At 48.4% G+C, this 27,001-nt stretch overlaps 1 long non-coding RNA gene across 1 annotated transcript in view; it reads right to left on the bottom strand.

Annotated features, from left to right (window-relative positions):
• Nucleotides 1-27,001, bottom strand: part of LOC130582805 (uncharacterized) — a 69,311-nt gene that overhangs the window by 35,936 nt on the left and 6,374 nt on the right. The window contains exon 3 of the long non-coding RNA XR_008966346.1: nt 3,267-3,362. This is a non-coding gene — a long non-coding RNA (uncharacterized LOC130582805). The remainder of the gene's footprint in view (nt 1-3,266; nt 3,363-27,001) is intronic.

Below are 27,001 nucleotides of genomic sequence, written 5' to 3'. Positions count from 1 at the left end.
CCTGGCTTCCCCTGGGTACATCCCTTCYATGCAGGACTGCTCCACGCATCTCTGAGGGCATCATCTCCCCAGGCCTGGGCAGCCTTGGGCTGGAAGAGAATTCCCCTTGGCCTAATCTCACAGATGAGAGATGCCAGGGCAGGAGAGGGAGCCTGAGGAAAGAGAAGAACATGATGGGGTGTGAAGCAAGCCTTGCTGAACCCCAGCCCAGARACAGGGAAGGGAGAACAGCGAGTTTCCATTCAGAGACCCTGGATGTGATCTGTCTGTCTGGCCCCCTCAGCCTGAGCCTATGGCCAGGGGCTCCCGGCCGGGCGGCCTCAGCCTGGCCTGACACCCTCCTTCAGCTGCACTTAGCTCTGAGCAGAGGGGATTTTTCTAGATTRAAGCACTGCTGCTCCCCCATTCAGAATGGGAACATCTGTGAAAAGGGGTCATTCATAATAAACTTGTGAGTGCTGGGTAGGAAAAAAAAATACCCGGCCCAGAAAACAACACYGCCTTTATTTTTTGGTGCAGCCGCCTGAGCCTGCAGGACCCTCGTGGGTGAGGCAGGGAAGGCTGGGGGGCTCAGCTCAGCCCCCTGCACCCCCACCCTGCACAGCTCCCCAGGCATGGCCTTGTGGAGCGGGACAGGGACCAGCAGCACCGAGGGACACACGGCAGGGCGGGGGTCAATTCCTTCACTCGCCTCCCTCACATCCTAACAGGCACAAATCCCCTCATGTGGCAGCAATGCAAACGAGTTTTATTACTCAATAAAATATTTGGAACAAAATAAATGGTTTTGTCAAACACTATATCTCCTCAAATAATAATGCACCAGCTTACAAAGAAAAACAACCGACATTCATATTCTATGGCAAAGGTTTATTTCTCCTCCCACAGGAGAGGGGAACGGGCATTTCAATTCGGAATTCAGATACTGTATGGGAATACAGTAACTATAGTTCTCAGAGGGTTTGTGCAAATGCCAGCAAAACAAACCCCAAATCAAATTTATTAGCTGGTGGAGATCTCTAACAATCTTACACAGTGACTGATGAAGCCGTCGGGGAATTCCTTTCAACATTAAGTGATTTAAAGCCCCTACAGAAACTTCATTGTCTGTTCCAAGACAGAAAGAGTTCCTCGGTATCCAGTACCACTCCTACAGCAGCACTGGGGTGGCTGTTACTGCCAGTGTGTGTTTCCTTTCCTCTGGAAACCTTACCAGGAATCCTAACATCCCCAGTCCTGTGGAGAACTATAAAGGGGGGAAGCGMAAATTAATTAAGAACTGCAGCCTGTGTCCTAAAGGGCCCGTGTGTATTTTGATTGCAAGGCTGGGACACTCACTTCTGCCCCGAGAGCGCTTCCAGAAAATGATCCGGATGTCATTCCCCCACAYGGATCAGCCACTGAACACCCACAGTCTGCTTGGCACAGGGCAGAGCCGCAGGGTTTGAACACAGCCGACTCCCACCAAAGCACTGGGTGCCAGGACCAGGCTGGTTGTGCTATGGCAATGCCAAGCTGCTCTCTGGGAAAGCACCAGGATGGCAGCATGCTCCTGCTCTGGCAGGGGAGATGCCCTTCCTGAGGATGCAGTGGGGGGAAGGTAAAGGCACAGCTAGTGTCCCCAGAGCATCCACATCACCCAGATCCTGCGGAATTACTTTTAAAAGCAAATCCAGAAATGCACAGCTCTAATTGCCAGGTTTTTCTCATGCACACTCATAACTGGGTCATTTGCATTTTAGCTGCTAAAATATCAGGGGGATGTTATTTAATCAATCATCACAGCTTACAAAGTCCTAAGTGAGAGAATATTTTTTGATTGTCTCTGCTTGTATCTAAACATCTCACAAACCCGCCAGCCAGTTCTTCATTTCAATTAGGGCAATGCTGATCGTTAGCTAACTAATAAGGACCAATTTTCTGTCACAACTATTTCCTAATTAAATTCAAAACAGAGATTTCTAACCCAGATGGTCAGTGATGCTACAGATTTGTTTAAATTTGGTATCACAGTAACAAACTACTAATTAGGGTTTGTAAATACACCAATTCCCTTATGACTTAGTTGTTAGTAATGCATACAACCGGTTTATTAAAGCACTAATTGTGTCTGGCTTTACTTGGGCCTAACACATAATCCACTTATCACATACTGGTACCAACTCATTTTGAAGGGATTATGAATGAAATCATAAATGAGGTCTCGCATCCCTTTCCCGGTATGGTTAATAAAGGTTTGGTGTCATATTTAGATGACATATTTAGATTTTCTGCCTCTGATGGAGAGCGGCCCCACAGTGATACTAGTGCTCCATTCTCCAAAGGGTGCTTAACAAAAAAAGTTCCGGAGGCCACCCCATGCTCAAAAAGGGGTTTCTGCCCCAGCTCTGCCAAGCTCCTTGAAAGGAGTTTCCCAGAGAAAGCACTGAATTGTTTATTTCCCACTGAAGTCAAGCTCAGCCCATCCACAGGGCCAGGGCTGGCACAGGGGGCTCATGAGACCCTTGTCCCTTTGCCTGGAGACCCTCATGAGCCTTGATCGCCTTCTTGYAGAGGGATGGAAGAGATCTCCCAGTGCCACTAAACCTGGATTCCCTCTCACCCTTGCTGAGGGCCAGCCCTCTGGAAAAGACCCTGTTTTTTATGGAAGGCTTTGTTCTAAGGAGTCCAAAGAGGAGATACCCCACAGCTGGACCTGGGGGCTCAACGCCCCTCACTGCCATGGCTTTATCGAGTGTGCATAAAGTAGGAAATAAATGATAGATAACTGTGAATTGCAAGGTTATGTAAACACGAAGGGGGTTTCAGAAGAATCCTATTAAACCATAAAAGAAAAGCATGGATGGTTTATCACATCACTAAGACCCAAGAATGCATTAATAAATAGAAGAATAGATAACGAACCGTGGAGTACAAGGCTAAACTATCTGCTATTGTGAGGATCCTGTGACAGTAGAAACAATGAAGGGGAAGAAAAAGCTTTGTTGGTCTGTCACCAGAACCTTGTAGTGTATCTTTTATAGCCTATTTTTAATGAATTCACAGCACCTATCAGTTACTCTCTGCCCAAATCCCTCATTTTCCTCCCCCTTGAATGCAAATTCCCATGCTGCACTCTGCCTTCACCATGACTTCCCGGTTAAACTCCGGGTTTCTCTGGGTTTCAATGGCCTTTCAGCCACAGCAAGAACAGGTTTCTGCTTTCATATTTCCAAAGGGTTTTCAGGATGGTAACAAAAGTGGGGTTTAATGCAAAGCAGGAGTACCTCTGAGCCTTGTTGCATCCTTTGCTTCTTCTGTGACAGGAGGGTGAATGCTCAGACAAGTCTAATTCAGCCTGAGGTGACGATGCCCAGACGTGCCTGCAAGGAAGAAAMAAAAACAGATGAAAGCTGCTGCTCCTCTTGCTGTTTTCCAGCCCTCTGCAAATAACACTGAGAATTGTTGGAGGGGACTTAATATTAATCCAAGAGATAGTACATTCTTTGTAGACACTACTGAGACTCACTAACAGTTTATTTTCACTGCACTGAGGGGCTTTTATCGTTAAATAAGGACCCAGGATACATTTACTGTAGATTACTTTTATTTTTACTACAGCATCGTTAGGTACAGAGCACTAAGGAGACAGAGCTCACCATGACATGCTTTGCTATAAAACCCCTGGGTCCTGCCTCCACCAGAATCCAAAATCCTGATTGATTTCCATGTAAAAATCTCAAACACTTTGTGCTGGCAGCTCRGTGCTGCACCGACATTTTGCAGGAGCATAGCCTCAACAAGGCTGGAAGAGGCAGGAGAGGGTCCGTGTTAAAGATGGAAAACCTGTCACAGCATGATGGGTGCCCAAAAATTCGAAGTTCTTTTGGTGGCAAATCCCACCTGAAGCAGGTCCCCCAAGGAGCCTGCACTGGGCCCAGTTTGAGGCTCACACTGGGAACTACTCCAACCTCCTTMCTCTTCACATCTCCAAAGGATGCTGCAGGTAGGCAGGAGAAGCCAGACAGCTGTTGCTCCTCTTCACACTGAGAAAAGGGAATTAAGGAGACCTGACTGAACCCCAATCAGCAGTCAGGAATCTGGATCTGCCTTTTTCTGGACTAYCCACACTTGAGCTCCCCACACATTTTGGTGCCTGTCCCACCAGCACATCCCTGCAAGCTCACAGAGTGTCCTGCAGGATGGCCACACCACAGGGTCCCTGTCCTCAGRCACAGGACAGGGGGCCACCTGGCCTCTTCTATGCTGGGTGCCAGAGGCRAGGCACAGGCAGGGAGGCAGCTGCCCTCCCTCCCCTCAGCCTGGAGCCTCTCTCCTGACCATGGAGGAGCAGAGAGCAGGCGGCTGCACTCCTAGGAGCACACTTCAGGCCGGTGAGGAGTACAGCCGAGTACTCAACAGGCTCTGGAAATAAGTGGAAGTCAAATAAGTTTGCCACTCTTTGTCCCCCTTTCAATATCTAGCTTTGATCAAAATCCTTGGATACTCAAGTGGTTGTTGACTTAATGTAGTAATGAGACATAGCCTTAAGTGAGGCCATTTCCGTGCCCATTCAGGCTCTCTGAGAGCAAGGGATGCAGGAGGAAAAGCCTCTCCTGGTCTCTGGGAGCTGCAGCAGAGCCCAGAGCAGAGGCCTGGCTCCAGCTCCCAGGGGATGTGGCAGGAGGGTCTGGTGGCCACAGCTACACAAGGCACACTTGATATCCTTTTTATGCAATAGAGCCTCACTAGAATGGTGCTGGGTGACATCACAAAATCCACTGAAAATGTCTCCTCCAGAAGCTGTGCCATGTGGCCAAGGCTATTCCAGAAGGAAGAGCACTCTCCAGTCTCTRCAAGGGCATTTCACAGTGCCACTCCCAGGGTCATGCCTGCTGCTCTGACAGGTGACCCGTGCAGTGGCTCCACATCCCACARGGGCCCTTCACTCTCACCCCTTGCAAGACCATCAAGCCAAAGTGCCAAACTTCAGCRGGGCCTGACACCTGACACCACTGTCACCATTGCCTCCTCCTGGAAAGCACTGGGGAAGAGGGTGGCATCATCCCGAGGACAGGGACTGGATGATCTTAAAAGTTCTTTCCAGCCTAAAGGGCTCTCAGATTCTCTGGGCAGGCTGTCAACCTGAGCAAGGCAGGAGTGACRGAAGAGCCCAGGAGCCTGGATACAAACAGCAGGCCCCGAGAAAAGTAAAAATTCTCCAAGTGAYGGGGAGCAGCTCAGCCAATTAGGATTTTAATTCCCCTCGTTATGCACAGCCAGTCAATAAATTCTGCACCAAGCAGCTGCTCTAATTCTTAAGCCCATTAAGCCCTACATCTGATAGGCGGGCGGGAGGGGCTGCCGGGGGGCACAGACGGCGCTCCTCGAGATATGAAACATTTCCTCTTGTGCATCTGGGTCACCCCACCCAGCCCCACTCCGAATGGGTATTTTATGGAGGCGGTGAATAAGAATTTATATAAATATCCTGCCAGAGACACACACCCCACATATGGAGAGAATAAAGAGGTGACTGGATGAGATGTGCTAAGGGAGTGTTGGTGCTGTAATAGAGCAGGAGAGCAGAGCTGGAGGGGAGAGCCTSGGATGGAGCAACAGAATTTGGGTGTCTGCAATGGAGGGAGATGATCCCAAAGAGCTGGGCAAACAGCCAAGAGTGAAGAAAAGCAGGATCAGAGATGCAGGGAGGAAAAAAACTCATGGAGCAGTATGGCAAGTCCAGAGAGGGCTGCCTCTGATGCAGGACAAGGCCAAGGAGCCACAACAACAATTCCTGGTGAGAAGGGCCAGATGGCTGRAGCGGAGGTATCCCCACAACGGCAGAGATGAAAGGCAGGAGAGAAAAGGGAATATACTGGGAGTGGAAAAGCGTTTGGCAGCCAAGATGGTTTTGCTTGTTAATTGGCAACAAGCTAACACATTAATTACAAAGTTACTGGATAGTCAAGAAAAACATTGGCAGCACAGCAATTTGCATTYCTCCGGAGACACTCTCCCTGCTGAACAGACCCTGCTCCGGGAATGCTGCCTCTGCCCACCCACATCCAGGACTAGAGAGGCCCAAGCCGTGGGAGAGAGGCAAAATATGAACAGGAATTAAAAATCATCCTACCTTTAGCTGGGCTCTTGCTCATCTCAGATTAGTGTGAAAGACTGACTGCAGGCCATATGCACCCAGCCAAAATKTATTCTCTTCTCATCTCTTACACACAAATTTGAAAATAAGCTGCCCACTGCAAATTCCATTCCCACTGCACACCAGGAAAACACCAGGCCTACAAGGGGCTGCCCTCCCTGTCAGCTCCACAGGGCACCAGAGGACTAATGATGAGCCCTTAAGCTTTGGTCAAGGCAAGGGGGGTGTAAATGAAAGTTTGCTCAATTCTGTGAATGCACTGGCTGCAAAGAGCCTGTTCCTATAATCCTTTCCAGCCTCAAAATGYAATTTCCTCACTTGGAAGGCTAGCAGGAGCCATTCATGTCTCAGCCCCAGCCAAAGCCCAATCTCTCTCCAAAGGCTGTTTCTAGACTGGAAGCCAAACATGGGTYTTACAGTAGGGAATCAAATGGAGCCATTGGTGTGTGCTGCAAGTTGCGGCTCTCAAAGCCTGGCACACGGCTCCTGAAGGAACATGGCACTGCCTGTAATCCCAATGCCAGGCTGGGGGCTGGCGGGTCTGGCCAGCCATAGCAAAGGCTCCAGGATTTCTTGCTGCATCCCAGATCTAGCCTAGTCCTGTCCACTCCCCAAACCCACCAACAGCCAAGGGRAGACAGGGCAAACCTCCAGACATCTGTTGGACAACCACTATCAGCAGTGCCCTCCACTGATCTCAAAAGGAAGMATATTTTGCCTTTCCTTGAATTTCTTGCCAGCTGGAAAGTTGGTGCACTTTGGATTCAAAATCTCCTTCCAGGAAGGAGCCTRTGGATTCAAAAGCTCCAATATCAGGAAGAAGTTCTTCCCTGTGAGGGTGGTGAGGCACTGACACAGTTTTCCCAGAGAAACTGTGTGTTTATTGCAGCTCCTGCAGACAGCACTARTAAGATTGCTAATAATGGCACAGATCAGGGGCTGCTGCTGGTAAATTAATTAGAAACAGCATCACTGTACCCTGATTAGTTGCTATCCCTCCACCTCATTGACTGAAACAGTTTTTGTCAGCAGTTTGTGTTTCATACGCCACTAGAAGCCCACTTGAGGAAGCTCATCCAGAAAGGGGAACCTGCAGTGCTGGGCACTGGCTGGATGGCTTTAAAACCTTCAGAGCTTGTCAAGGTCAGTTTATTCAAGRTAATTTGTCTGCCATTTTAAGAGCATTATGTATTTCCTCCACAAATCAGGTGAAAAAATGATGCTGCTGCAGAAGCATCTCAGTGTTGCCAGCCCCAAGAACACAAGGCTTAGGGATCAGATTTGCTTCTTCCCCGCAAAGCATGGCATCAGCTGGGAATTCATGATTATGTGGATTGGCTTCTCTCCCTTGCCTGCTGGGGTTTGAACTCAAGGCTCTGAATTTCCTTGCAACTGTGAGTACCAGGAATTAAGTGAAAGTTTAAATTCCAAAGACAACTGAACACTCCAAGTCCAAGGAATCCACCTCAAAGGCCTGTGGCTGCAGTGACAGCAGCCAATACCCCAGATCTGGAACTGCAGTAACTGCAGCCCTCACCGCCTCAGTTGKGGCAGTGACATAGAAGTGAGCACAGAAATCTTTCTATCACTTCCCAAGCTAATAATTTAGCAGGAAATTGGGTYCCTGGGGGTCATTAGCATTAATTATTCCACAATGCCCCACCCCTGTGGAGTGACTAAAGATGCTGTGACACACCCAACGATGCACTGATGTACCTGCCTGCCAACTGTCCCGCCTGCAGGAGAGAGAATTTTAATTGACTGGAACCAAAACACCCTCTTGAGGTTCTTGGGGAGCAGGCAGCAAACCCTGCTGAGGACAGTTCAGATGCTCCATGCACTCACGGTACAATCCTCAGGCAGTGCTACACCAAATGGAGATCAAAAGCAACAATAGTCTGTAATCAAGGATATCTGCATAATAGTTTTCCTGAAGGATGTTTGTGCAGGTGAGYGAGGAGTAAAGCATTGTTTCATCAAATGGTAATTTCCTTGTATCTCAGAGAATGAATCCTATTCGCTCACCCGGGTATAATTCAATTAAAGGGGAGAACCTTAYGCAAGGGAATGAAATCTATCGGTTTGACTGCGATGCTGCAAATCACACCAAGCAAGAAAATGGCATTTGGTCCTGACATTATGATTTATTTCCTACTCAGTATCTTATAATTCTTACAAGATAAGCCAAGATGAGAAATTATCATGTGTACGTGGGGGTCGTGCCTGATCCTCTTTATTTTCCCTTCCCAACTGCAGGACTGTGTGTTTCAGCCTTATCTTTGAAGAGCCCAGTAAAATAAATGGCAATATTTTAGAGGCAAAGCAATTCTTGCTCAGGCAGTGTAAACCTACTCCATGGACCTGGAGGAGATCACAGGGGCTGCTTCAAGCCCTGCAGAGCCCCTGCCCCAGCGCTGCCCACTCCAYACAACCTTTGCTCAGGGCACCCAGGGAGCACTGGGTGCTTTGCCAGGAGCTCCTCAAGCCTGCCTGGTCCACAATCCCTCTGGAAACAGCAATCACGGGCCTGAGCTCCTCAGCACCTTCCTCTGAGGAAGATCTTCCTCCCCAGATGCTGGCAGCTCACCAGCAGCTCTGCTGGCTTTGTGCAGGAGCATCCCCCAGTGCAGCTGCTCTGAGACAATTGGACRCAAACTCTCCTGGTCCTCTGAGCTCTTCAGACATCTCCAACACCAGCCACATCCAGCACAGGACCAGACAGCTCCACTGCTTATTGTCTCCCACCCCACTCTCCAAAATCCACAACCCCCTTTACTCAAGAGGGCAGAAAGGAAGGAACACTTTGTTCCATGGAGAACTCTCTCCTCTCTGCTACCAAAGGACAAGTCTCCAGCAGTTGGGAAGTGACAGGGGAAGGCTGTCACTTGTCCTGCCTGGATGAGGCCCCAGCATGGAGCCCTGCCAAGGGGAGGCTCCATGTCTGCCAGGCTGAGGATACTGCCCATGCCCCGGCCATGCTCAGCCCATCTTGCCTGCCCACATTCTTCTCTCCTCCCTTGGCACCAGCCTGTAAGGGAACCTCAGCTCGTCTCCGTGGCCACCAGCAGGAATGCCCGGCCAGGGGGACATGCTGTGATGCCGCTGCCCTCTGTGGTGAGGATGTCAGGAACCCCTCGTCCATGAAACAATCTGTGAATTCATTGTMTGGCCAACACAGCTCAGCTCCTGGGCTGCCCATGTCACAGCCGCCCTTTACACGGCATCGGGGGGAAGCCATGGGCAGCACTACCAGCARCACTTGGCTTCCTTCAGAGAGATTTTTTAGTTAATTGACCCTCCTCCTTCTAATTTGCTTTCAGGATCTTAAAATCTTCCCCCTCTCACCATCAGGGGAGCATCTTTYGCTCTCCTTGCTCACACTCCAAATTCCTGAGCACAGGTAAACAGACATTAATTCCAGCCTGTCAGCAGGCAAGGAAAGCTAATTAAAGTATTTGTAGCACTGCTGGGTGGCATTGCAATCCTCTGCAATTGGATCAGAAAGCTGTGTGGCCAAAAATAAGTGGTATTTGAATTTATTATATTTTTCTTTTATGCAGTTTACCTCTTAATCACCATTCCCCATAACATCTCTATCATGCAAATACTCCCACTCCATGAAAGTCTCTTCTCACAGATTTTCCTGATGGGCTCTGTGTCCATACAAACTGTTTTCTCCTAAGTGCACTAACAGATTTGTTAACACTTCCAGCTGTGCTGGGGGTGGACAGCCAGGCTGGGGACCCTGCAGTAGTGGACATGCCACCCCAACATGAGTTAGAGGAACAGATGGTTGACAGTCACCTTGTGCTTTGCATTTCACCTGTTACCTTCCTCTGCTTTTCCCTCTGGGAGATGTGGCCGCAATTAGTCACTTCAAGTTTTACCCCTGAACCAAAAGTTAAGCTGAGTTTGAGAACAAAAGCAGTGCTGTTTGTCCTTGCACGTCAAGGACTAGGACTATTGAAAGGATTCCTTATTATCGGCTTGTCACTGTCTCTGCTTTAATCTCTTCCTCTGCTCCCTGCCTCCCTCCCGCCGCTCCCACCRCCCCGGGATGCTCGGCCAGGCAGCAGGATGCTCCGGGCAAACCCTGCTGGGCATGGCCCGTTCAGCTCCCTAACAAGATCATCACCTCCTGCTAGARAAAAAACTCCCACCAAAAATAATCCCAATATCCAAACCCTTTTACTAACTGTTGTTTGACACAAATAGCCTCAGCAGCCCCAGCAGATCCAAGTGCTGCCGGTCAGATGTGCTGTGCCTCCAAACACCTTCCTGGAACTCAGGTTTCCCTTTCTACAGAATTTATTACATTCATCTACYGGCAGAATAAGGCAAAACCCACAAACAGCCATTTTTAAGACACTCTGAGCGTTTTGGGAGCCAGGGCACCGATGTCACACACACTAACAGCTGGTGACAACCCAGCACTGTCACATTAGTCAGCGCTGCAGCAGACAAGCATTATTTGCCCATCAGCCCTGAAAGCCATCGCCATGACCTGGGAAAGAGAYGGGAGACACGGAACACATGGCTTGGATGGAGTCACATCGAGCATCATTATCAGAGTGAAAAACAGCTCGTTTTGAAAGCCTTCAGCAGCAGAATTCAGCGTTATCTCCTGTCTGGCACAAGGAAATCTTAGTGCAGCCATTATCTGAGAGCAAACTGATTCTGTAGTTTGCAAAATTAATAGTATTTAGCCTGCTAGTTTCCGTAGTAACCAGCCCGCCATCCTTCCCTGCCTGCCCGTGACAAGGTCTCTGAAGCATTTCACATAGTACTTATCCATTTTCTTGCTCTCACCTCGCTCTCACCTTTACTTTCTGTGCAGAAYGCAACACAATCCACTGCCACTAAAGACTAGGCTGAGAGTCAGATTAAAATTATCCCTGTTTGCCCTGACCTCTTTTCTCTGCAGGTGAGAGTGTCCCCATTCAGCAGCTAAATGAAGCAGAAATGATGGAGTGTTTGTTTTCCCTGACTTTTCCTCAGCTTGCCAGTAAATTTACAGCCACGAATATGAAGTGTTAATTTAATGTTCCCACTGAGCATCTCATTGTCAACAAAGGCTTCAAACCCTACGAGAGGAAAAGGTTAGCTCATGCAGAAAATGACCCTTATGGCTTGATTGTCTTCTGGTCCAGACTCGCGGTGAGCAGAAAGCGGAGGGCTTTGACTTGCAGCTTAATGCATTTGATGGCGATAAATGGGAGCTCTCTGCCTCAGCGCAGGGACAGAATCACCTGTAATGCTCACTTATTTGTCTGYGCAGACAATATCCGCAGCCCGAAAGGGAAGCGGCCTTGTCGTGCCCCCCCAAACTAATTTGACAGAACCGAAAAGTTAAACCCTTCATTATCCCCCAACTTCAGCGGAAGGGGCTTGCTGGCTGCAGATTACAACAGGACATTAGTGGTGGCGTGAAGCATGAAATTGCTTTCTTCACCTGGTGCTTCAAAACTTTAAGGCCTTGGCTGCGGCGACACGCAAAAGAAAAAAAAGTTCTTCCAGGGAGAAGTCATGGAAGGAATGAAGGAAAAAAAATTCAGGTTTAAATAATCAAAAGCCTCTTTAGGCTTTTTGTGGCAGAATTATACATGCAGAAAGCTTCACTCCCAGCACATTTAGTTACTTTATCTGTAGCAAAAGGAGCTTAATACAGTAAGTAACATTTACACAACTAATTTACAGACCAGACAGAGCATGAGCAAGAGCCACCATATGCTTTGTATACACTAACCCTGCTTGTCATCTTTAGGATGGTGGTGTGGAACAGGATACCACAGTTCAGAAAAGACTCAAATATCAGATTTTATTTTTCTTACAGCTAAAACTAAACCTGGAAGCAAGACGGAGATTATGACACAAGCTCACACACACAGGGTTGGACTATTCACTGGGAAATCACGCAAAATCCTCTATTAGCAGCCAAAACATTGAAAAAAATAAACATCCCAACCCCAGCCAGAAGCTAGTGAYTCAACACCCACAAAAATGCCTTTTTACAAGTTTTCTGAAAGCCCAGTATCCAGACAGGATTCATTTGGGTGAAAACCTTTGAACTGCTGGCATTTGGACTTCCAAAGCCTACTCACAGCCAAATGTATAGGTAGAAGAAAATGCCACCAACTGTCCCAGCAGTTTCCAGCCCATCTCTCARTGCTCCCAAAGCAGACAGGGATTTCAGAGCTCACAGCTGAAGCACGGGCATTTCATCAAGGACCTAAATTACACAAATGAGTCTCTAACTCATCCGACTGGCTGTGCACCTCTGGGAAGCAGCACCTCACATCCCACATGAGCACCACTAAAATCACAACCCCAGGAAAGACACAGAACAGGGGAAGCTGATGGGGCTCGTAGGGACACAAAAACATCCGCAAATAACAGAGGGAATTGAATTCCAAAAGCGCCTTTTAACTGTGTTTCCTTCAGCAACAAGAAGACACAGGACTTAGCACATCAGGGCATCCCTGCAAGGAGCAGGCGTGTTTGAAGAGAGACAGTTGCTTTCAGGTCCAAATGTTTTATTCAGCGTGTGCCGAGCCACGCGCAGCCACGCCAGGCTGGAGCTCTGCGAGCTGCTCCCAGCCACGCTRCCTTTGGGAGCCATTTGCCGGTCACATTGTCAGTTAACAGGAGTCATTTTGAAAGCAGCAATTCAGTCTCTACAGTCCTTTCGTAACACCATTTTCAGCCTGCAATTTGGATGATAGGAAAATTACAACCCTGCTGCACTATATTATGTGATATAAATGTTATTGCAATTAAGCCGATGAGGAGAAACCCCAGAAAACAAAGATGTTTCGTTGCTGCTTTCTCCTTGTTCTCTCCACAGAAGTCGAGCAGTTATGGAAGGGCAGTACTGGGGAAGAAGTGCTTCCATGAGTTGGAGGTGTTGCAGGAGCATGGGAGCAGCACAAACGCCAGGGACACACTGGGATTTCAGCCAGCTCCCTAACAAGCCATTTCCCTAAGGCACACACAACGAACTGCTCTGAGTAATGAGGTACAGCCAAAAGCGGTCCAGGTATCCAGGCATCCTTCTGGTGATGGAATAGGACATGTTAGGGCACTCTGGAGGGATTTCCCACCACTGTATCAGAGATCTTCACTCATGTCCTCAGCATCCACCCAGAGTTTCCTTCTTCCAGCCTGAGCTCAAAATGCCTCTGGAGCATTTTGATATATCTGGAAGGCATAAGCCCAGGCAGCACAGCARCACCTCCCTGTCCAGAGCAGGAAAACGGTGTTATAGGATACATGCCCCACAGGTGATTCAGCCCCCAATCCCATTGTCATCTACAGGCAGTGCTGCCGCTTTGGGCAATCTCAGGGACAAAGCCTGTCTAGGACACCTGGCCAGCTCTGCAAATCTGGCAAAAAACCTTTCTGCAAAACCTCAGCAGAGTGCTGAGCAAATGTTTAGTTACAGGAACACCGGCCATAGTAAACGACTTTGACTTCACTATTTCTGAAGAGGAAAAAAATAAAGCAAAAAAGGAGTCCTAGCACTCATCATTTACTCCAAGGTGCTGTAACCAGGTAGAAACTTGTCTTTTATATGCTGAACTGTGTCCATGAAAACACATTATCTTTAAGTGGGCACTGGAGGAACCACACTCAACATTGACTTCTTCATGCCTTCGCTAACACCGGATACTTCAATCATTTGAAGGTTTAAGTGGAGATTAGCGGAGACCTCACCTGCATCTTTCTCTGCCGGTTCAGCATGTTTTGGGTGTGCTCTGCAGCAGCAGCAAAGCTCCTGAAAGGCAAAGCCCCGAGGAAGCTGCAATCTGCAGAACAAGGTCATTGTCACAGCCCTGATCCCACACAAAAACAGAGCCCAGAGTGACACTTGCCAGATCCCTACGCTCAGGTGCTTACAAAGGGTGCCCAGCTCTTCCCCACTCAGCTGCAGATCCCAAGCCTGGCCAGCACTTCAGCAGAATTCCTGCTTCCTTAGCAGTGAACAAGCTCAAATGTTTTAAAAAATAACCCAAGCAACTCTGCCATGCAAGAGGCCTGGGAATCAAGACAGTTAAGTTTTTCCTTTTTGTTTATTTTTTTGGTCTCCCAGACCCAGACAGTGGAGATTCTAGAGACTGCAAACAGTGTGTGGCTTCTTTGAACATCAGAAAGCTGTGGAACCCACTGGCCACAGATCATTTTGGCTGGAAGGTCTCCAGTCCTTCAATAGATGGAGAAAGTCCCTTGCTAGGAGGGAAGCCGGGCTGCTTCCCAACCTTCCCAACCCCGGAGCGGGGCACACGGTTCAAGCCCTCCTGGCTGGCTGCTCCCCAGCCCTGTTGAAGCCCTTCTCGTCCTGCCCCATGCCCCGGCAGCGAGGGGACTGGCAGCCACACGTCCCTAATGGCTGGCTCCGATGTGCTGCCACGTCTGGCTGATTAGCTGTGGATGATCTGAAATGTCAAACCATTATCTGCGACAGCCACTGCCACCGGTGCAAAACGCCCTCCTAATCATGGGACTGTTGGTAAGTGGRAAAGGTGATGCTTAAAACACAAAACGGAAATAAGTCTGAATTACTGAAACAAACCAGTAAACCTCTTTGTTTCAGTCTGCCTTTCCAAGGTGGGCCCTGCCTGGCTCGCAGAGGGATCGTGTCCTCGCAAGGTGATTTACAATATCCTAATTAAGATGGCAGAACCATGAAGGACATTAAAAGCCTCCTGTCACACCCCTACACCCAGGTAGCCACACACCTGCCCTGCTACAGTTCTGTAACCTCTGCTCTGTGAATGCTCCCAGCCCCATCCAAGGGTGGGAATGCTTGGGAGGTTAAGTCCTGCTGAGGGCAAGGGGGACAGAGCTCCTCACAGCACCTGCAGCCCACATCCTGGAATAAATGCCCCCCTGGTGCAGGGCAGGACAGGAGCAATCAGATCTTCCCCATACCACTTGCTTCCAGAACATGGCTTCTATCCACATGTGTTCTCACTCCAGAACGCTGGAACAGGCAGCCTGAAAACACTCCTGGCCAAAACCAGACCCAAACGATGCTGCATTCAGCTACTGTCATGCTTGACACTTCTTACGATTTCTTGGAAAAACATTAATTTGAAACATTTCTGTACTCCATGCCAGTGCCACAGCAGGGAATAATCACCCCATTTCAAGCTCAGAGCAAGGCTCAGATACAGGGGAAAAATTAAACAAGGATAAGAGCAAGAAACTGTTAAATGTCAAAACTATTTTACTGCAGGTTCAACAACAAAGTCTGGAGGAGATAAGTCTGTGTGTGTACTAACATTATATAAAAAAGTGATTATTCAGCCCTGGGAACAGAGCTATTGATTCCAGTAACAAAGGGCACTATATACACTGCAGTGGGTTTGCTCTTTTTAGCCTGGGAAAATTGATTTTCTTAAACTTTCCCTTGAACCTGCAGTAGGGTTTAATCTGAACCTAAAGGAGCCTTTTAAGAACGCCCATAAATTAAAATTATATCTCTTCATTTGGCACATTTTGGGTTCCTGCTGTTCCAGCAGAAACACGAGAAGCGTTGGAGGTTGAAGGAAGTAATAATGGCATTTTGTGGCAGTGTCCCTGCACACATTTGTTTCCATACATTAGAAATAACATGTAAACATTGAAACATAAACATAAACATAGAAAGGTTTGTTTACATAATTAGAAATAACATGTAAACCTTGAAATGTACATGTTTGAAATGTGAATGTTTGTTTACATACATTGGAAATAACACGCAAATACTGAAACGTTTATTTCCATACATTAAAAATAACATGTAAACGTCGAAAGTAAGTGAAGCAAAACGTAAGGCAGTTTAATACTACTGCAAGACTCAATGGCTGAAATGTAGCAGAAGAGAAAGATAGAGCTGTAGGAGTACGGGAGGTAAAAGGCTCATCAAAACTGACCTGGGAGCAAACAGCAGGCACAGGGCAGTCGGGAGACACGGCTGGGCTGCCCAGGCAGGCTCTGCTCTCACACCAGGCACAGGGCACAAGCGGCCCAAAGCCACACCCGACCCTTTTTGGTTTCCTGCCTTGCTACAAGCAGGTGGCAGATGGAGGCAGCACCCGAGGAGGGGCTCTGAGAAGAGCAGGGATACATCCCTGTTTCAGCACAGCCTCTCTGCCAGGCGTTCAGGCCCTGTGCCGGGCTGGCCCGAGGGACAGCCACCTTTGAATCCACCCGCAGGTAAAAGGCAGGTGGTGCCCAGCCCGACCACATCCAGAGACCTGGTTTTACAAGTGTAGGGTGACTGAGGACGCGGGGAGCTGCAAGTACCCCCCACACTCCTCATGTCTGTGACAATGGGATACACGGAGGTGTAAGCACACCCCCCAGCCCATCTCCGTGTCACTGTCCCCGCAGAGGTGTGACCCCCAGGGCCCATCCGGCCCCCCCAGCRCCAGCCCCTGCCCACACGTGGTGTGTCTGCGGGCTGTTTACAGCTCCCGCACACCGTCTCCTTTGTGGCCCCGCTGAAAACCCCCAGTGTGCAGCACACCACTGTACATTTACGCCGTTGTTTTYCCCCTCAGTAAGGCAGTAAATGACCTTTTATTCAAACAACAATTCCTAAAACAAAACCAAAAACCAGCCCCGTGGTCAGATGTGTGCGCGGCGAGGCAGGGTTTGTTATTTTAAGCAGTAGCCAGGCTGTGTGCTATGCAAACAAACCCCACGCTCTGTTCTCCCAACCTCCTGCTGACTTCGCAACTAATTTTGTTAGCAAGGAGAACACACTGAGCCGACATCAATGCAGCAAAGAGCCCGGAGACATTTGTTCATAACTTTGTAACAAACATTGATCAATCGATTTTTGCCCGTACGGGGAGGGAAAAGCCCACAAACAAAACAAAACACATATGGGGAGATTTTTTTTAATGGCACAAAGGGCAATTAGGCRCCCAACCTTCCAGTGAAATGAGATTCCTTACAGTCCTCTGTGCTTTTAAGTCTTCCCCTTATGCTCAATGGAAGCAAAATCTACCGTCAAGCCTCCAAAGGAGGAAAAAAATCAGCTGCAACCAAGAGAATGGTTGGTGGGCCGGGTGCAGCATTTCTGAACGCACCAGAACAAAGACAGGTGAAGGCTCCTGACAAAGTAAAAGACATCCTATCCCACATGCAGTGTTTTGTACCGTGTATCAGATCAATGTAGAAACAGCAAAACAGAGAAAACACTAATTAGCTATCAAAAATAATTAAGTGCTGTGTAAACAGTGGAACATGAGCCTGTTTACCCAAGCCCCCTCCTCCAGCTGTGCACCACAGCAGCCCAGAGGGTCCCCAGAGCCCCTCACCTGGCCAGGCAGGACAGTGGCGCAGCTGATCCAATTTCCACGACCTGTGGTGCAAACGTGACCTTCGGTGTGTGGAACAAGCGGCTCCCCTGAGCAKCCTCCCAGCTGCTGGAACTGGGGTTCTATTCAAAGACAGCTCCCGGGCATATTTTGATCACAGATCTAAGCAAAACTTGATCTGAGCATGTTTCAGCTGAGCTTCAGCCCTCAGCCTGGATGTTTTATCTCCATGCCCAGAAATGCTGCCTGCCCTCTTCCCAACGTGTTCCTCAGCACTGTGGGGTCAGCTGCCTCCCGCCCCTCACCTGCACAGCAGGACTGTCCAACAGCCTTGGGATGCTCTAAAGATACAAACCCACCTGGAAGGGGAACTCCCATAGGAGGGACACTGAGYCTAGAAAACAGAACAACTCCGATGCTGCAGGACTCAGGGAAGGCACCCCCTGCACAGAAGAGGCCAGGGCTGCCAGATAGATCTCCAGAGAAAGCAGCACTTTGATTGCAGCCAAGGGAGAAGAGAGATGAAGCAACACGTCCAAACTTTACTCTTGCAGTCTAACTAACAGTTTACAACAATACTTCCTTGGCAAGCAGCTGTGACCTTATATTTCCTTAGGAAACAGCTCTGAGATTTCACTGACACAGATGATCACCTGCTCATTAGCARGTCCCTGAGCAGGGAAATGCCACGGCGTGATTCCAGCACAGTCTGGCTGCTCCCTGTGCTCAGCACACAGCTCGGGGCAGGCAGCTGCCCAGACTGTGTCTGCAGTGGGTGACATTTAGCTGGTCCCTGGGACGCGTCGAGCCAGAGTCCCTGGCTGTCAATTTCCCRCTCTGTATCTCTGGGGGCTGCGAGAGCCCCTCACAGAGCATCCCTGCACAGCCCTGACCCTCTGCCTGCCCTTCGCTCACCGCCTGGTCCCACAGAAATCCTTGAGCCCCTTTGCTCTGACATCAGTTCTGCACCCACTGTGCCTGGAACTGCCTGAGAGCAGGTGGTGGCAATGGGCAGGGAGAGCAGGTTTGTTAAGTCCTTCTTGATAAAATGAGTTTTCCTAATAGTTCTGACCATTTACACACTCAGAAATATTTACAGTTTTTATAAACAAGAACCAGCGTAGCCCAAAAGATTTCTGGTGATGGCTGGCAAGAGAAAACAGGAACGTTTTCCRYAGATTACCCAGASAAGTCCTTGTGTCCTGTCGTGCTCRCAGGCTCAGGTGCTCGGCWCCAGCAAAGCAGCCTCTCCCCAGGGCTGGCAGAGGCTGCTGCAGATTGCACAGGCTGAGGAGCCAGTCAATGGAGCACTGAGCAACACCATTCATCAGGACCGAGGGGTTTGGGAGCCCTCTCCATGCACTGCTCCGGGGCCGYGGGAGACAGAGGCGGCACAGTCCCGTCGGCATCTGGCCCACGCCCAGCCGGCGCTGCGGCAGCACAAGCTGCATTCTGCCCTGCTGCTATTTACTCACAGCTACAGATGTTGACATAACAAAGAGCTACAGACAGACGGACAGAAGGGAAGCAGTGTTGCAGTGCAGACACTGCGGGCTCTATTCTTCAGGAAAGAGCCTCTGACTTCCCCACCCTGCCCTGTGATTCCTTTGGAAATCATCTGGGCTGGTGAGGCTTGCTTTCCTCTCATGGGACACAACTGCTGTGAGAGAACATCAGCTTTGCTGTTTGTCTCTGTGCTGAACGGAACCCTTATCAATTCACAGAAAAAACAATTGTTTCAAATCAAGGAGCTGAAAGCTCGGGAATGCACTGGCAGCATGCAGCTTCTACTTGCCCCTCTGAGGAGCTGCACAGGGAAAATCCTGGCTTTAGAGAGTGAAAATTAAAAGGATTACTTGTTCCACAGAGAAAAAAAAAAACAACCCTACACTTAAATGCTTTTCAGGAGACAACCACACTGCATTTCAAAGCTTTGCAACTACACACAAAAACACCCAACCAACAAAATAAAAACATTTTGAAAATCATGACAGAATGGTCAGAGGGGCCAAACCACCTGCAGCCAGAGCTGGGTGTGGGAGATGTGCCAGCAAGGCTGTGCCCAGAGCTCTGCACAGACTGTGCTCAGTGCTGCTCCGAGGTGTTCACTCCTGCTYTCCTCGCAGCCAAGATGTGCTGTGATGTCCTGAGAGCCCTGTTAGCCTCATGCTGCCGGTGATGTAAACACTGACCCCGACTTTAAATCCATTTGGGAAAGCTGCATCCCCACACCAAGCYCTGCAGATCCAGGGCACTGCTCTGCTCACACGCCATGTCTCCTCACACGCCATCTCCCCACAGGCAGCCCATGCCCACTCGGATGCCTCAAGCACGGTGTGAACTAGRGAAGGGATTCAAGTTTCTAAACAGTTGCTTTTTTAAGCTTCTGGTGTGAACCAAAGTTCAGATCCTTCACAACTGGTAGGAAAAGATATTATTGCCTGGAACCATGCCCAGAAAAACTCAAAGCCGAGCTTCCTCCTGCCTGTGCTGGTTGCCAGCTCCCAGAGTTCTGCCGTGATGCCATCTGGTGCCTACAGGCAGAACAGCTTCTCCTGAGCAGAATTTGGGAGACATTCGGGGAGAATCAACAGCCCCAGGCAATAACTCACAGCATTTGTTCTGCTGGAAGATTAACATTGTCTTGCACTACACCAACGTGTCTGAATGCTTCAGGCTGGGCTGCAAGGAGAACATGGGGAACAGTCACATTCAATTTTGCTGCTGTTTCTTCAGGATGGGGATTTGCAGTGTTGCACTGCAGACATCCCTGCTGTTGGAGAGCTGTCCTGGCACAGCAGGTGACCCCAAAGCAGCCTCCCATCCCACGGCCACACACCACTGGTCCTGAAGGGGCTGTAAAGWGCCTTTCTGAAGAGCAAATAAATGAGTTGACTTCATAAAGAAAAGCAGGGAGCCAAGTATCCTCCGTCCCTCAGAGAAATGAGACTGATTGTGAGGTAGATGTGCTTTGGAAGACCTGACAGCAGTGGCTTTGTGGGTGGTGTTCCTCGGGCTGTGGCTGGTGCAGAGGGTGGCTGGTGGCCAACAGACTCTKTGCCAGGACACAGCAGGCGAGCTGCTCTGACTGGCCCCGTCACCCCCCCCACGATCCCAGCACCTCACAGGTCCCTACCTTGTGCCAGGTGTTGCAGCAGGCACAGCTGGGCACACACTGGTCCTGGAACAACCCAGAATTTMCTTAAATTTAGCCCATTTTGCTATCTCCAAAGCAATACAACAGGAAACAAACCTGGCACTCTTTCTGAGGAAACATCATGCAGGATGCTGTTTCCCAGCATCCCTGGGGATATTTCAGACCTGCCACTTGATTTACACTGGATAAAACCAGTTTGGCCCATCACCAGTACACTATTGCTTGGTCAGCACATCAGTAAATCCTGTTGTACCCCAGAAATGCAGTTCTTCCTTCACTAGTCTGGAAACATTTCCCATCACAAGCCAGGGAGAGTGGAGCAGAGGGGAGGCTGGGGAGCTCCCTCCTTGTCCAGTGCCTTGAGCACCAGCAATGCTGGATATACAGAAACCAGCCGGGAGGGAACAGATCTGCAGGGAGGAAAGGGGAAATGCAAAGCAATCTGTTTCCCAAATAATCCACAGACAGCATTTGAACCTGAAGCAAACATACAAACTTACTGAAGATACCCACCAGCATGAAACAATGGAGGAGGAGGAGATGTTCACCCTTACAGGTGAACATCTGTCCTGGTAAAACAAATGTACATTTTTAAAATGAGAAAGGTGCTTGAAATCCCACCGCAGCTCCTGAGAGGCCMAGTGTCCATCCAGCCAGATCTCAGGGCTGAAAGCCTGATCCCTGAGGAGTGCCAGRCAGCTTTATTTCCTGGTGCACATTGCCACCTCGTGGCTTTCCTCCGACTTCCAGAAGAGGCTGCGGTGCAGCCAGTGCACAAGGAAGTTGTCTGGAAATAGTTCTATTCGCTTGATCACAACCTGCAGCTGCAGAATGACCAGGGTCTGAAATAACACTGGCTATGGTTATAAAGCTCAGCCTCAGCAGSTTTAATTCCATAGTAGTATTTTCCSTGGTTCCAGTTTGCATTGTCTGACATTATAGYAGGAAATAAAATCAGCCTACTAAAWWATTTCATATATAAAAAATTGTAAATAATTAATTTAAAAAAACAGCAACTGCATATTTCACATTTTCCCTGTTCTTCTGCAATTCCCGGGGAAGTTAAACAGGTATGTTAGCTGCATAATTAYTTGTTTGCAGAGAAGGTTGACACTGGTTTACAGAGAACAGACAACCATGTAATTCCGCTGTAGCTACGTGGTAATTATTGCACTATTATAGAGTAATTAAACATGCAAATAAGCATGAAACCACTGGSTCTATATGGTAGCTGCCAACAACTGTAGGACAGAAAACCAAATAGTAAATCAAATTACAGTGTACTACAGGGGTACCAGCTATAGCAGGCAGTTAATAGTATCATCTTTTACACTGCAAGCCATTTTTGTAGCTTTTCTGGCTGCACAAGTGTCTGGCCTAACGACCCRGGAGAGATCTAATTTTGCAAGTTCTCCATGGGGGTTAATCATTTTGCCATCCCATTATGCCGCTCCTTTTCCTAAGGATGGGAATAAATCCATCACTTACTTTGAGACTGGTACAACCCTCCAGAGAAGTGTTCTCCAGAACTCTGTGACAAACGCACGAGTCTGGCTTTGCCCTTGTTGATTTCTTTAAGAGACAAATCTGARTATTAACACACCCTTGTCCAACTGTGAGCTCACTGCCCTAAACACAGAGTTCTTTGCTKCATGTCAAAGCCAAACTATTCAAAACAACTCTTAAACCTGAGCTGCAGCAAGACCTCAGGCCATGTGTAAGGGTAGGACCWGATAAACTTAAACCTCAGATTCATTCTTCCCCAGAGATTCTCCCCCTGCATTTTTCACATTTGTGAATGTTTGAGCACAGCCTATCCCTAAAATTAGGTGGGTGTGTATGAAAAAGAGATCAAAACACACTGGGACAGAGAAGCTTTCTCAAGTAAACCAGCTGTAGTTTACTCCAAGTTTGCATCCAAACCTGTGAGCCAACCAGGCTCAGAAGGCCCTACACCTTTAACATCCTTTGCTAGGGATGGCATCTGCATTGCAGCTCCAAGGGAAGTCATAGGGATCTCTGCCCTGTCATGCTTATTGAAAGGAATATCTGCCCCAAAATAGCAGCTCCCTTAATTTAGTCAGCAACTTCCACTGCAGAAGCATCTCTGCTATGCCCTGTTTGTGTACAGTGACGTGGCTTTTGCACTAGTCCAAGATGCACAAAACACAGATTTGGGGCAAGCTGGCATTAGCTGTGRCCACTGCATTTTCCATAACTACTTAAAGCACGTTCCACACTTTTCCAGCCATAGCTCTTTACATTTGGCAAAGACAAAAAAAAAATACCATAAACCAAAACCAAAATACCAAAACCATTTACACCTAGGACCAAAATACTGCGATTCCCATTTATTTCTGTCCTCTCAAGCAGGCCATTTGCAGGGCTCAACCCCACACCTGCTGCAGTATAAGGGAAGCTCTGCCTCCATCCCAGGGGAACCTGGATCAGGTAAAGGCAGGAATTAATGAAAGACATTTCCCTTGCACTGCCTGTGARCCAGCCATGAGCTGCTCCTCGTAATAGTTGCCCCTCCTGATGCTGTGCCATTGCCAGGGCACAGGCACAGTTAAACCTTGTTTGGAAACCCCAGTGCAATTTTAGATATTTATATATATATATTCCCAGTGACYAGCTGAAACAAACATGTTTATTTTGACCACAGACACATTACCTCTGAGATGCATACCAAGGCTCTTCTGACCCTTGGTTGCCTTACTTGTGTTTCCAAACACAGAAATCCTGCATAGTTTAAAAGCAGGCTTTTATGACCTTTAATGCAYACATTTGTTAAGGCAGCAACCATAATCACAGCCACTGTTACCCTTCCCTTGCTCTGCCCMCTCACTTAGCAACCAGTCCAAGTGCTGCCAGCATTATTCTTGGCTTGCCAAGGAAACTATTTCTGTCCCCTGAATTTCATTTCCTAGCACGGTTTAATTTATATTTTGGTGCTTTATGGTTGTCATGAAAACCCTCCTTTCCCTGGTAATGGCAAGGTATACTGCAATCTCCTGCTCCCACTCAGCAGATCCCAGCTCCCACCTCCATCCCTGCAGATGGAGTCCCTGTGGGACTGCACCCACAGCTTGCTGAGGATAACTTACTTCTCAGCATACATGCAAAAAAATAACATCTTTCCAGATTTCATCCACTGGTATCTCAAAAGAGACTTCTCAGGAGAAAGGAGTTTTCCTGACTCCTCAGTGAGGACAAATCCATGCAGCTGAAGTTCCCTGCAGAGGGAGCAGGCTCTCCATTCCATCACAGCMAGGGATGTGAGTGGAAATCCTGCCTGTCAGATAAGCACACAGCATYTATCACCAAACCTATTTGCAGCCCCTTGCCAGCTCCATCAGTGTACCTTGCCCTTTGTGTGGGAATTGAACAGAATTCCCAACACAGGGCACCAGGTTCCCTTACTCAGCACCACTAGCACAGAGCACATCTGCAAATTTGCCCCAGCACACAGAATTGGGAAATAACTTTCCCACACTGCTTTTCTAGAATATTTGTCAAGTACTGCTAGAAACAAGAGCATCAGGCCAAGGGACTTGGAGGGGGAAGATCATCCCATTGCTCCTCCCAGCACATGCTGGGAGTATATGCTGGCTGCTTCTCAGCAGCACATGCTGGCTGTTTTGGATATCCACAAGAAAGGAGAAAGCTTTCTGAAGGCAGATAGGTATTTTACCTCTCACACCCCCAGCACCAGGAGCCCTGAGCCAGAGCAGTACTGCAGGGGCCTCCCACCACAGTGCAGATACCTGGGAGGTTCACCTGTATCCTGCTCTCCAGAGCTCATGGTGTGTYACTTCCAGGAAAAGACCAGGCCTTGCCAGTGGCATCATTGCTAATGTSAAGCAGGTGCCAAAGGGATTTATACCTTTTCAGCTGCCAAGGAGAAGGAAACACCTCTGTAACATGAGCCCAGCACACGCCCCATGCAAACATGCACAGCCAACAGCACTGGGGGTACATGGACACGTGGYAGGACCTGCTCTTAAACACCAAAGCAACTCCTCCAGAGGCTCCTGAGGGCCTTCTCCCAGCACCCCAGGCTCCTCTGCTGCTCTGTGGTGCTKTAGGACCCTTCAGAGTACCACCAACCCCAGCCCTGGGCTTTGTGCCCTCTGCCTCCTCTCCGGGTAACAAGGAACTCTGGCAAAGCCAGAGCAGAGCAGGGGRAAACTGCAGCCTCTTCCCCTCAAAACCAGCTTTCCTGCACAGGGTGCAGCTGGCAGTGCATGCTAATAATTCGTCAAACCCTGAACTGGAACTGTGGATAAGAATCATGCTTTTTGTACAGAAAATTGAAAATGAAATAGTGCCTAGAACTGCAGCTATTACACAGCACATTATCTTGAAGGGCTTTGGTGTAATTTAGATAAAACACCGTATCTCAGATTTCAGAAATGTCAACATCATTCTAAATGTACATGTGTTTTTCCATCCGTTTTCTGTGAAGACTTAGAACTCCACTAGCCTCCCTCTCTCATTCTCTCCATTTTCTTTTYAAATTGGCAAATGAGTATTCCATCTCTCAAAATTTCAGGTACATTTTTATATGTGGGAAAAGTGCATGTTCAGAGATGCCCCTGAATGGCTCCATTATGGATCTCATCAGTTGTGATACACTTCTTGAAATAAAATCTATGCATTTGGATGAAACAGAAAAAATTAATACCAGAACAAGGATGAAATGTTTCACTTCCCTTCTGCACCCCTGATATTCATATCGCACTTCATCCCTAGTGCTCTGTACCTTTTCTTCAAACCTCCTTCAAAGAGGAAAACACACAAACCGGAATACAGAAAATTCCATTCGAGTATACAAATCGCCCCTTCCCTTTCAGTGGTCCAGGTTGTCTGAAGAGGATGTGCAGGCTCCATCCTTGGACACAATCCAAAGTCAACCAGGCATGGCCCTGAGCTCCCTGTTTTGGATGTCCCTGCCTGAGCTCATCGCCAGAGGCACCTGCCAGCACCACCTACTGTTCCATTTTAAGTTCATCAAGAAAATGTGTACAAATCACCATGAATTTTAGCTGTGTTTTGCCATYTCCAACCTCTGAACAGGTTTCAGGAGTATCTTAGATCCCCCTGCTAATTGTCCCCTGATGGTTTCACACTGTTCTCCTGGGAGGGGGAGGGGAAACAGGGTTGGCACAAAATAGGATGTGCCTCCTGCAAATGCCAGAGCGAGGGAGAGAAGATCAGGCAAGGGGGCTTTGCTGCCGTGGCTGTTGCACCTCCAGCATGGCCTGGTTTGGCTCTGCTTACCTTTACCTGAAACAGCAGCTGGCCAAAAGGAATGGGATTGTCCGCCCAGCACGTTCTCATTTAATTCTCTGCAGCTGCTCCTTCCCTGACCTGGGAGCTGGAGCACCCAGCCCAGGCTGTGGGAAATCACCACGCACTGTGCAGSAGGGTCGTGGCAGCCTTTCACCCTGATTAAAATGCCCTGCATGTGTATAAAGGGGCAGATCTCCACCACTTGGCTGTTTGCTGTCACGAGCAGACACAGGGATATCTGAGCACCCCGAGTACCTGTGACTGTCCACCACTCTCAACCATGTACCACATGAATAAATAAAGATGTTTCTAATTAAATTAAGATGGAWCAAAAATACATAATGAATTACCATTCTTCATTTTCACAAAGCTAAATACTTTGTGAGACGAATGCCATTGTCATCTAAACCTTCAGCTTAGCCTTCAGCAACTTCCCACATTAAGCCTGGCTGCATCCCACTTCCCAAGTGCCACCTTGGATGGCTCTGGATGCTGAGGCTGTTGCTGTCAGTTCTGGGCACCTTCTCTCACCACCCCTGCACACACACACACACATGGAATCAACCCAGGGAATGTTTATAGGGATGCAAGTCTGTAGCTTCAATTTACAAGTTCATTAACAGTGTCCCTGCAAAGATCAGGTTTTTTTAATTGGAGCCCTAATTAGCAATGAATTCTCATTATTTTTCATTGAAATCCCAAAGCAGCTTTGGCACATTCTCTTTGTTCTCTTGAAAACGGGGAAGTGGAGAAGCGTAAGGGAGATAAAGACACAGCTGATGATATACTGGGGGGGTGTTTTCTCCTCCAGCCATTCCTCCACTTGAATAYATTTTGCAGCAATTTTCCTTATTATTTATGATTTGAAGAAATATCTATTTCCATAAAGAAACACTAACTCCACTGCAGTTGATGGCTACTCCCTACCCTTCCCAGAAGGACRTGCCCCTAGGATAAGGTGCACCCTGTAATGAGGTTGGCTTTTCATTCTGTACTCAGGCAAAACCTCTGTCAATGTCWAGAGGCGTTTTCCAAGTGTGGGGGCACAAATCCAAAACGTGGCCATGAGAAAAGGTCTGAGAAACAGCAAATCAGACCTTG

Source organism: Malurus melanocephalus, unplaced genomic scaffold, assembly GCF_030028575.1.
Source record: "Malurus melanocephalus ecotype Western Australia unplaced genomic scaffold, MMel_1.1 scaffold_13, whole genome shotgun sequence".
NCBI lineage: Eukaryota > Metazoa > Chordata > Aves > Passeriformes > Maluridae > Malurus > Malurus melanocephalus.
This window is presented reverse-complemented; position numbering and strand designations above follow the sequence as displayed.